A 12,577-nucleotide genomic window follows, 5' to 3' on the forward strand; every position below is an offset into this window, starting at 1 on the left:
CTTAACCTCATACTTTATAGAAATATATGATCTTCTACCTCCTTGACTTCAGAACAATTTTAGGCACTTCAGAAGATGCTGAAGTACATACCACTGAAGGTGCCTTTCTTATGGAACAATTAAGCTGCACCAGCCTTATGGATGCTCCAAATGTAGTGGAAATGACATACTGTATATAACTGTTTATTTATTTATTTGAAATTTGTTCGGTGGGACAGTCCAACTGGGACAGAGCCCTTTTTCGGTGGAGGCCCGGGGAGAAAAGCTCCAATGTGCAATAGATAAAAAGAAGATTACAAACTTCAGTAACAAAGCAGTACAAATAGTAATGACTGTCAAATGCATTTACAATAATGGAGGGAAGTAAGAGTTAATCGCTAATACTGTTAGTAACAGAGCTTTTTTAAGTCAACAGAAAATGTGTGCCAGAATCAGTAAAACATGGATGAAGTTAACCAAACTATCAAAACCATCAATAAAAAACTAGGGTCACTTTACAGAATAAAAGCCTTCCTAACCCCTCCAGCTAAAATTGTCATAGCTCGCTCTCACCTTTTCACCAACCTGTATGCATCCCCCCTCTCTCTAAATTGAAACAGACTGTCCTTAAACAAACTCTCAATTTGCTACAACCACGCGCAGGTTTTTGCCACTCCTCTAACAAACTACTAATTCAGACTAGCAAAATTAATAACACAGTTGCAAACTCTGTAAGTAGATCCTGGAACTCTCTTCCAGCTGATATTACCTTACTTTCCACCTTAGGTCAATTTAAAAAGTACAGTTTTGTACCTACCATAAATGTAGATGTTCGAGGATCCACATTGCTGCAGTCCTAACCATTATACCAAAGTATATGGCGTGGTCGGTCAAAAGGCGACTGATCGCCAGGACGCCAGGGCGGGTACGCCCCAGATGTCAAAAGACAAGGCCCAAACCAAAACACCAACAAAAACCCTGCACCAAACATATATACAATATATACAAATGCACAAGAATACAGCCTAACCCACACCACAACCCCTAAACACAAACATCTACATTTATGGTAGGTACAAAACTGTACTATGTTCTTCATTCCACATTGCTGCAGTCCTAAGAATCCCAAAGCAGAGGTAAGGGAGGCTGGCAAATCATAAGGAAGCAGGAGCTGTCAACATGCCTTGCAAAATAGCTGTGGCAAAACCAGCCCTAGATTTAGAGTAGAGAGGAAGGTGGTAATGCTTAGAGAAAGTATGTACTGAACTCCAAGTAGCTGCCTCCAAAATATCCTTAGTTGCCACCCCCCTGAGAAATGCTGTTGAAGTGGCAGTAGCCCTTGTGGAATGAGGCCTAATCCCAGCCGGAATCTCCTTGCCATGATGGGAATAACAAAATGAAATGCAAAACCCAATCCACTTAGAAATAGTTTGCTTAGACACAGGCTTGCCCTGAGAAGTCAAGGCAAAAGAAACAAACAACTGCTGAGACTTGCCTATGTACATCTAAAGTGTGCAAAATCTTTTCCCTTGTTTTGGGGATCTGCATAGAAAGTAGGCAAATGAATAGTTTGGTTTAAAGCCACACTAGAAACCACCTTAGGCATAAAGGAAGGATTAGTACGTAATGATACTCTATCCTTATGGAAAATCAAAAAGGGCTCTACTGCCATAAGGGCCTGCAACTCAGAAACCCTTCTTGCAGAAGTAATGGCCAACAAAAAAGCAGTTTTCCATGACAAGTATTTTAACTCAGCAGTAGCCGCAGGTTGTAGAGTAAGTTTTTCCAACACAAAATTGAGATCCCAAGCAGGAGTAGGAGCTCTCGGGGTCTTATATTCTTTGCCCCTCTAAGAAACTGCTTGAACAAAGGATGTGAAAACAATGGTGGGTCACAATCATAGTGAGCTGAAATTGCTGCAGCATGAATTTTAATGGAAGAGAAGGACAAACCTTTGTCCAATAACTCAGTAAGATATTGAAGAGCCACACTCAAATTAGGCTCAGAAATCTCCAAATTCTTTGCTGCACTCCAAAATAAAAATCTCTTCCATTTTTACACTTTCCTTGTACTAGGTCTTCTGGCTTCCATAATCACATTTAAAACTTGATGAGGAAGTTGAGACCTGCTGTGTTTCAAAACAGAATATGCCAGGCTGTTAGATGAAGAGATTGAAGCTTGAGGTTGAGGAGGTGACCGTCCTCTGAGATAACAGGTGTGGAATCAATGGTAAAGGCCATGGAGGCTTCCTTACCAGACTCCTTAGAAGTGGGTACCAGTGTTGAGGCCAATCTGGAGCTATTAAAATCATCCTTGGCTTGTCTTGTCTGATCTTTAGGAGCACCTTTGGGAGAAGAGGGAGAGGTGGAAAGGCATACACATGAAGATTTTTCCAACTGAAAGAAAGCTTTCCAAGCTGTGTGATGAAACCCCTTTGTGCAAAACTTTGGCAGCTGGTGGTTTAGTGGAATCTATGTCTGAGTTGACACTGTCAATCTCTGAAATACATGAAGATCCAGTTTCCACTGGGATCCATGATTTGCCTGCTTAACACATCTGCTAAGGAGTTCTGTGCTCGGCAGAAACCTTGAAGAGTTAGTTGCAAGCTGAAATCATTGCTTGCCTGCATAGAGGATAAGAATGTGTTCCCCTTGTTTGTTGCTGTACCACATGACAGTTGTGTTGTCTGTTAGAATCAACACCTGCCCAGGAAGAAGTAACTCCTTGAAAGCCATTAATGCAAACTGAACTGCTAACATCTCCTTCATATTGATATGTAGATGCTGTAGTCTGGCAGGCCACTTGTCTTGTATCCACTTTCCATTTAGATGAGCTGCATCTGTCGTTAAAATCTGACTCCTTGTTTAGGTGACATTCCTGAGCCCACCACAAAAATTCTTTTGAATGCAAGGTATTATTTGAATGACAGTGTCCAAATCCTGGCAGTGCTGTGTCCACACATTTTGAGATACCATTGCAGCTTCCTCATATGCAGTTTGGCATTGGGAAGCACCAGAATACAAGATGCCATGAACCCTAAGGCTTGAAGGACTGTCCTTGCAGTCAGCCCGGACTGAAGAGATAGTTGATGGAAGTAACTGGAAAGATTCTTTTGTTTGTCCAAAGGCCATCTGGGCTGCTGTATTCAGTCTCACACCCAGAAAGCACATGTCTTGAGAGGGTACTAGACTGGACTTTATTTCGTTCACAGAATACCCTAGGCATCTTAGCACTGCTATGACATATTCCAGATGCTGTAGAAGGTCTTCCTTTTCTTGAGCCAGAATCAGGCAGTCGTCCAAGTAAGGATAGATTTGAATTCCTTTCAGCCTGAAGTAAGCTATCACTGGAGCCAGAACCTTTGTGAATACTCTAAGGGCAATGCAGAGAACTGATAATGAGAATTTCCAGCATACTTCCTGCAACTTAGTCTTATAGGCACATGAAGGTAAGCTTCCTTGAGATCTAAAGTTACCATCCAATGATCTTTTCCCAGCAGAGGTAAAAGCTGTTGTAACGTCAACATCTTGAACTTGGGAATGTCCAGATAAGTGTTGAGGATAGATAAATCCAAAATTGGTCTCCACGTGTTCCCCTTCTTTGGAACTAGGAACAGGCGAGAATAAAATCCTAGGCCCCTTTCTGGTACAGGGACTGGCTGGATAGCCCTATTTGGAGTAACAAAGAAATTTGCTTGTGAGCCTCTTTCCTTTGTGAAAGGGGGCAATGTATGGAAATAAAACCTGTAACCGTGGTGAATGATATCCAACACCCATCTGTCTTGAGTGATTAAATCCCAATTTTCTTTGAAAAGAGACAGTCTTCCTCCTCTACTGGCAGCTGAAAAGGCAGGTCATTGGGTCTGTTTCCTCACCAGAAGGCTGAGCAGGTGAACCCCTGTTCTAGGCCTAAAAGAACCTTGAGCTCTGAGACCTACCCCTAGACTGGGAATCATAAGCAGGATATGTCCATCCCTTAGTAGGCCAATTTCTACTAAACTTCGGTGGCTGCACCTGCAAAAAATCTTTAACAGTTTGCATAGACTTAGCTTTGTCCTCCATTTTCTTTAAAACTGCTTCCACAGGCAAACCAAATAACACATCAGACTGTAAAGGAGCATCCAAAATCCTAGTCTTAACATGTTCTGCTATATTCTGATCCTCAACCAGGCATGCCTGCGAAGAACAGAACTAGTGGCAGCCACCCTCGAGGAGGCCTGCACAGCATCAAAACCACATTGCAAAGAATGCTTACCCACTTGTTCAGACACATGAACTAAATCCAGCAACTCTTTACACTCTATACCTTCCGCCAAAGCATCCACCTTAGATTTCAATTGTGAAAGGAGATAATTTTGATATTTTAGCATGTGAAACTGACAATTCAACGCCCTCATGGCTAAAGTGGAAGAAGTATACACTTTCTTTCCCCACCTATCCAAAGCCCTTGCCTCTTTATCAGTGGGAACAGGATTTTTAACAACAGAGGCCTTAACACCCTTAGGCCCTGAAAACAGTTTCGGGTCTGCCCTAGGACTCTTAAACAGATACTTATGAGCTTCAGGCACCCTATAGTACCTATCAGGCTTAACAGGGGCAGGAGGCAAAGAATCAGGGTTCAGGGAAGCCTCTGCAAAAACATCTTCCACCACATTCAACACAGGAGGTATAGCTAAGGGCCTATGCTGGGGTAAAATAAGAATTCTTCCTGGAATCAGAGTAATCTTGGCCTTCCCATTTAAAGTGCTCCCTCATGGAATGCAGAGTCTCTGAAAATGAGAAATCCTCAGGAGGAGAAGCTGTAGGAGTGGAATCATCCACATCAGAATCAGAATAAGGAGGATACTCCTGCAAGTCTTCCACAGAAGACTCAGAAGCCTCTGAACACCGCTCAAAACTCTCAAACTGTTCCACCCGAGGCCTCTTATCAGGAGGGGGCATAGAGCCTCTAATCATAGTAATTAAATCTTCTGCCATTTTAAGCATATGTTTCTTAGGCACAGAACCTGAAGTGCTAGGAGAAGCCCCACTGAAGCTGAACTTGGCCTACCTCTCAAAGAAGTTTTGGAAACAGTAGGAGAAGCTCTAACTACCTTGGGAAGAGAGGGAAGAACAGTTACCTGAGAAGCCCCTCAGCCTGGCCTACCTCCTGAGAGGGCACATCCTGTAACAGTAAAGTCTCTGCCTGAGACTCCAAAGAAACTCCTGGCAAAACCTCTGGCTCCACTGAGCCTTCTAAAGAAGACTGCCGGTTCATCAACCCTAGGCTTTGCTGTTTTGTCCTTGCGCTTTTTTGAAGCGCGCGGCGGAGCATCCGGCATTTTGTAATTACACCGCTTCCCAAACACTAACCTGGCACAGTCTAACCTCCTCTTAATAGTGCGTGTGTTAAATCTAGCACAAGAGCGGCAACCAACAACGCAGGCCCTAAACAAGGTATACACAAAGTATGGTAATCCCTATGAGGTATCTGTTTCCCACAAGAAATACAGTTATTCACTTTTTCTGACATCCGGTTAAATACTGAGGCAAGAAAAACCAAAATGTAACTTTGATTCGGTCTGAAACTCCGACTTGAAATATTTCAGAACGCCAACCTGCACTCGCAAAACTGCTTCTGCATCGGACCATGCGGCAAAAAAGACTGAGGATATGGCGTCTCATGCGCGTACCCTACCGCCCGTCTGGCGTCAGTCCTAATCGCCTTGACGGCGAGCCATATACTACTCTTTGATTGGGCGCTGGACTACCCAATGGTTAGGACTGCAGCAATGTGGAATGAAGAACATCTAGACTCAAACAACATTTGTTACTTAACTGGCAATGTCAATGTATCAAGCCAGGCTAACTCGAATGTGTAAAAATCTGTTAACCAGTTTACTGTGTAATTTAATTTAATCCTGACTTGTGCTCAGGACTATCTGTAACCTGTGGAACTTGTTTAACTTGCTTACTTATGTAATCTCTGTAAACAGTATGTTTGTAATATGTAATGCTGGTAATATGTAATGCTGTATCTGCTTACCCTTGGAGCTCCGCTGAAAATGGACATGCATCCAGTCGGACTATCCCGGTCAACAAATGTAAAATAAATAAAAAATAAATTAAAAAAAAGTCTCTTTTTTAATCCACCTCAAAGACCTAGCCCACTTTGAATGACTTCCTTCATTTTCTCTGCTGGTTCTAGATGTTTAACAAAACACTTTGTTAGACCATTTTTCTAATAATGTCCAGCATTTTTCCATCCATAAAGAGTTTACTAAATTAAGCCTTATTTTATTAGCCTGCTTCAGTTTAGCACACTGTTCTGACTCTTCCACACTATAGTCTGGGCTCAAACAAAGTAAGCATTTCAGTCATTTCTGAGTACACTATGAGCCTACTATAAAAGCACAATTGCTGAATTTCTTCAAATCTGTTCTCCTGTCATTTGTTAAAAGTAATTGAAAAATGAAAAATATTCTGGAATGATAAAGTCAAAAAAAGTAGTGAAGAAAATGTAACAAATCCATCAAAAAAACAAACCATTATACGTACAATCTTTTAGCATGACTGAAAAATAAACCATACTCAAAAGAGTTGATGAAAAACTGAAGAAAATGCCAACAATGCCGCTTGCATACGATTTGGTTTCCTGCCAACTACATTAGTGCCTTAGCATCCCTTCTCAAGAAAAAGCCAAAACTTATGGAAATTCTGGCAAGGAAACAAGACAGTAGGTAAATAAATCTAAATGCTATGAACTAATTTTATGACAACCATTCTCAAACATGATGTATGTACCACACAAAATAAAATACATTTTTAATAACAAAAAGTTATGTACTCAAAATAATGTTCCATCTGTGTTGTCCATTTTCATTTATCCTTGACATATGGGTTCTGTTCCAAGCCTCAGAACTAACTCAGCTGTTACTACAGTTTGCGACAGCCAAAACCCTCTCAAGCTTAACCCTTATCCACAATGCTGCTCTCCTATTTACCTCAGATCGAGTTTGCTGAAGACAGGCAGAATGAAAAGCCACAAAAGCCTTCATAGAGACCATATAATTTAACAATAACAATAAGTGACATGACCATTATCTGTTCCACCAAAAACTCCAAGGGCAGGTGGAAGGAGGGAGTGGAGTTGAGGATAAATGAAAACGGACACAGATGTAACATTATGGTGAATACATAACTTTATCTGATGTTGTCAATTTTCATTTTATCCTTGATATATGGGACAGAGTCCCCAGCTACCTTAGACCTTAGGAAGACTCATGGAAGGATATTCCCAGGTACCATTGAACCAAATGACGCTCTTCCCCTGGAGACCAGACCCAACTTGTAATGAGTAACAAAGGTATGAGGAGAAGCCCAAGCTGCTGCTACACAAATAACATCCATCGAAGCTCTACACTGAAAAAACTACTGAAGTAGCTACAGCTCTTGTAGAATGTGCCTTTAAAGGCCTAGGCAATTTAATTTTCTTTTTATTAAAGATAAAAGAAATATATTCTTTGAGCCATTTGGCTGGCGTCACTTTGCTCACTGGTTGACCAAGTCTTGTAGATGAGATTGACAAAAATAGTTGGTCGGATTTTCTTAAATTCTTAGATCTGTGTAGATAGAACATATCTGTCTGTGAACATATAATAAATGTAAGCAGTATTCAACTTTGTTAGCAAAACTGGGAAAAAATACTGGTAAATTAATAGTCTGATTGATACTGGTCTCTGCCACCATCTTAGGAAAAAAGGAAGGATTAGTTCTCAGTGAAACTCTTTACGGAATATCATATAAGGAGGTCTACATAATAAGGCTTGTGTTTAAAATCCTTCTGGAAAAAGTTATTGCCACTAAAAATATACTTTTCTAGGATAAAAACTTTAGAGCACATTCATCTGACGGTTCAAAAGGAGGTTGGACAATGGTTTGTAACACTAAGGTTAGATCTCAAGAAGCCAAAGAGGATTCTTCAAAACCATTATGGAAATTAGTAACAGCTGCTAAATGAATTTTTATGGTAGAGTGGAAGGCACCTCCTTTTAAAGGTGAAGCTAAAAATTCTAGGATTTTAATACAGAGTTTACAAGTAGTTGGCTTACAAGAGGCTAAGAGAATACAATGTACCATTGGGGAAAGTGAGGGAAGCCTAGCTATTAACAGAATTGGAGAAACCACGCTGTCAGCTTCAAGTTTACAATGTTCTGCTGGATTAATCCCTCTGGATAGGATAGAAGGTCCAGAACCCAAGGCTGTTGAATCAGATAAGACCAAAGAAAGGCGAACCATATCTGTTGAAACCAATAAGGTGTAATGAGGCTTACTTTGCTCTTCAGTCTGATTGCTTTCTGTATGACTTTTTGGATTAGAGAAATTGGGGAAAAGGCATACAGCAGACTGGAGGGCCAAATGTAGAGAACAGCATCTCTTGGTGACTCCCCCAGAGGGGGGAATGAGGGCAAAGTAGTTGCTGCACTTGTTGTTTATGGAAGAGGCAAATAGGTGACAGGAAGGCTGTGCCCCCACTGATGGAAAATCCTTTCCATCACCTTTGGATTGACAGACTACTCATGAGGCAGGAGAATACACCTGCGTAGTTTGTCTGCTATCACACTGGAACTCCCCGGAATGTGCATTGCTATCAGAAAGCAGTTGGAAGAGATCGCTCACTGCCACACTCTGAGGGCTTCTTGACAAAAGGCATAGGATTCGGTTCCTCCCTGTTTATTGATGTACCAAACCACTTGACATGTCCATTTGAATCGCAATTGTTCCCGAAGGAAGAACAGTTTAAAAGGCTTGCAGTGCTAAAAGCACTGCCCTTAGCTCCAGAACAATGATATGCAAGCTGGCCTCTGTAGGGGCCCAAGTGCCTAGAACAGTCTTGCCCAGAAAATGCCCCCCCATCTGGGAGGCATCCGTGGGTCACTACGGCTTGGGATTGTGACAATGGGTTGACCTAGAAGAATATCCTCAGAATGCGCCCACCAAGCTAAAAGTTTGCTGCGATGACTGGTGATTCATATCAAGTCGACATGGGTTGGTGTAACACTGACCTCTGAGACACTAGCAATCATTCATGTATCCTCATATGATATCTTGCCAAGGGAAATAGAGTTATAGCTGCAGCCATGGGGCCCATTGCTTGAGGGACTAGATAAGTGGTTACTTTCTTGTTGTTGACTACTTTCTGTACATGAACTCTGATTTTCTGTAATCTCACAGGTGGAAGAGAAGCTATGGAAGTTCAAAGATTTAGCAGAGCTCCTATGAACTCTACTTTCTGCGATGGGGTCATGGGGTCAATTTTGATTTCTCGTAATTGACAGTTATTCCAAGATAAGAATAAATGTGAAGAACATGGTCTTTTGCTTCTATCAATTGATGCCTGGTCGGAGTGGCAATGAGCCAATCGTCTAGTTATGGAAACACTAAAAATCCCTACAGTCTCAAGTGAGCTGCTACTGCTGCCATACATTTGGTGAACACATTGGGGGCTGTGATGAGACCAAAGGGCAGAACTCTGAAATGGTAGTGACTGGTTCCCAGCTGGAAGTGGATAAAACTTCTGGATCATTTTTCCATTTTTATACACATCCTGAAGATCTACTGAGTATATCCAATAGCCTTTTTCCAGGAAAGGACTGTACTGTGACCATCCAGAACTTGGTCTGACAAATTGATTTGTTCAGTACACTTAGACCCAAAATTGTTCCAGCCCCCTGTCTTTTTAGGCAATAAAAAGAATCTTGAGTAAACTCTGGACTATCTGGTCTTGTGGGACTTCTTGGATGACTCTCTTTTCTAGCAGTTTTTGAGTTTCTAGGACTGCTTGTTCCATTTGACTGAGTGGAACAGCAGGGATTTTCCTGCATATGGAAGGAGGAAAGGAAAAGGGAATTACATAACCTTTGGATATAATCCTCTGCACCTAAGCATCTGATGTTATTTGTAGCCCGACATTTCACTGCAGGGATAAGCATTCCCAACTGCCTCCAGAGGAAAACAATTGGGCCTTCTTTCAGAAGCTCTGGTAAGATTTACCAGAGAAAGAATCCCTGAAACCCTGATTTTGCAGGCCACCTTTGCCATGCAAGCGGTGTCTACCATTAAAGTTCCCCCCTCTGCCCCTCAGGGGAACTCCCTCCACGTGTCTCCTGAAAAGGCCCTTGGGACTTCTTGAACAACATTTTTCCACTGCTTCTCTGATTTCTAGAGAATGGTCATTAAGGAGTCATACAATGTATGCCCGCAGCAGAAATGGTCTTTCCATTTTTCTCACAACTGGATAAAGTTTCTCTAACTTTTGGGCTAAACAGGGATGGTCCATCAAAGGGTGCATTGACAAATGAAGACTTAAATGGCTCTGCAAAGTCACACAGGTGCATCCCATGCATGTCTCCTAATGGCAACAACTGAACCTGTCGCTCTAGTTGTCCCTTTGGCTGCATGAGGACACAGACTCCAGGGTAGCCAACTGGGAAACCACTTTTTCTTGGACGTCTCAGAAACAGTTCCTGCAAGAGTATCAGACAACTCCTTAACCAAATCCCTCTGAAGTCTGATAAAATGTGCCAAGAAAGTCAAAGACTGCAAGGCAAAGGTTGATGCTGCATAGACCTTCTCAAATCTATCCATTGCCCGAGACTCTCTGTTGGGTGGATGGATACAGGAACTCTCTTTGGCTAGTTCCTTATTGTGGCTGCCGCCATGACCATGACGTCAACAGCTAATCCTTTGTCCCAGAACTGTTTGTCTTTAGGGGTAGTCAAAATTTTGTCAGGTCTCCTAGGGATAGGTTCAATAATATCAGGGGCCTTCCACACCCACTGAGAGATCAACTGAATGAGCTCGTCAATGGGTGGAGTCACCTAACCGGTAGAGGGTCGAGTGCCGAAGGCCTGCAGGAACAATGACTCCTCAGAAGAGGGATTTTGGGACTTCCATTCACTCCTCTGTTTCAATATTTCCAGGAAGTCTCCAAAGGAGACATCATGGGGGTAACCTTGGGGATCCCTCCCCTTCATCAAAGTTGGTGTCTTTGGTGATTGATTCCTCTGGGGAATCCAAGTGCTTTCTCTTGCAGTTGCTCCAGGGACCTCCTCAGTGGGGTTATATGGGGAGGTATCAGAACGGGAGAGAATGAATATCTGGAACTCCTGCGCTCTTGGCACTTGCTGACCCAGTGGGAGAGCATGATGACTATCTGGGTGTGAGAAGGAAAGGGACACAAGCTCTGAAGTAGAAGGGGACGATGGTCTGACTATGGCAGTCAGGGCTATCTCCATCACCTCGAAGGCTGGACTCCCCAAAGAGAGAAGGGAGCCCAGAACCAAAAAAGACTGCCTCTGAACCGTGGTCACTCCCCGCACTGAAGAGACAGCTTCCGAGACCAAAGCCGGAGTCAAGCTTATCCATGCTGAAGCTCCAAGTTGCAGAGATGGTTCTGAAAAACAGAAGTTGACTCATGCCCCCAGTACTGGCAGGACATACTCAGCATTGTGAGGTTTCCAAATCCAATTGGACAGAACACCTCCGAGCAATAACCGGTTCTGAAGATAGGTATATCTCCACAACTGATACAGTCAGAGAAGGGTGGCTCAGTGCAGAAAACTAATGCTTCAGATGAAGTCATAGGAGGAAAAAACAGATAGGTAAGGGAAGATTCGGCTCCCATACCCGATGGGGCTGGGGCCGAACAGGTACCTGACAATCCTCTTACACAAACTATCTTATTCACCAGCCTCTCCACATCATCTTCAGTGAAGCTCTTGCTGGAATGAACAGAAAGGGTGCAGTGCGATTCTGGCATTTCCAGAAAGGGTGAAGGCAGCCTTCCTGCAAAGGGGTCAATAGAGAGTGAATACCAGGTTCTCAAAAGATGCATAATGGATTGCTCCTCAAACTGTTTACTCAGTACCAAAGCAGTTGGCATCAAATCTTTTGATGTTGAATAGTCCAAATGCTCCTGCAGCAAAATGATAGGTGCCGCAGATTTTGTCTGCTCGGATAAACTCAGTTCCATAGGTCCCTTTAGAACCAAAGTTTTAGTAGAAGAGTCAGTCAGTTCTAAAGGAACCAAAGACTTAGCCCTTTTTCAGGATGATGCCAACAGAGTAGAAGGTACCAATAGGCTTTTTTTTTTGGTTTCTCCAAAGCTTTGGAAAAAGAAGATGAGAAAGAAGGGGAAGAAGCATTGGCCTTACGTTTGGCTTTCTCAGCACCAGGTAAGGCTGCAGGAAGTATACCCTTCAAAATAACTTTGTTACATCCTTCCACTAGCGCACTGTGACTGAAACTGTGACATACAGAGCAGTCTTCCTGAAGGTGAACAGGGCCCAGGCCCACAACAAATGAGAAATTGTATGGAAGAAAGAAAACTATCAACAATGCTAGTTCAGAATACACCGAACTGTACAGAAAGAGAAGGAGAGGATTATTCTGAAAGGATTAGGAAGTAGTGGATGGGTTAATGATTAATAAAGAGGTAAAGTAGAAAACTCTTTCAAAATTCGTAAATATATATCAATAAACAAACACTTAGTTTGAGAGTAATGGCGAAGCATCTGTCACGAAGAGCGGCGAATGAGATTTATGGTAAACAGTAGAGG

The 12,577-nt window shown here is 42.5% G+C and overlaps 1 protein-coding gene across 1 annotated transcript in view; it reads right to left on the bottom strand.

Annotated features, from left to right (window-relative positions):
* Positions 1-12,577, bottom strand: part of TBCD (tubulin folding cofactor D) — a 3,708,267-nt gene that overhangs the window by 2,527,042 nt on the left and 1,168,648 nt on the right. The gene's annotated exons all lie outside the window — the stretch shown is intronic.

Source organism: Protopterus annectens, chromosome 4.part0, assembly GCF_019279795.1.
Source record: "Protopterus annectens isolate FY-2018-M chromosome 4.part0, PAN1.0, whole genome shotgun sequence".
Lineage (NCBI taxonomy): Eukaryota > Metazoa > Chordata > Ceratodontiformes > Protopteridae > Protopterus > Protopterus annectens.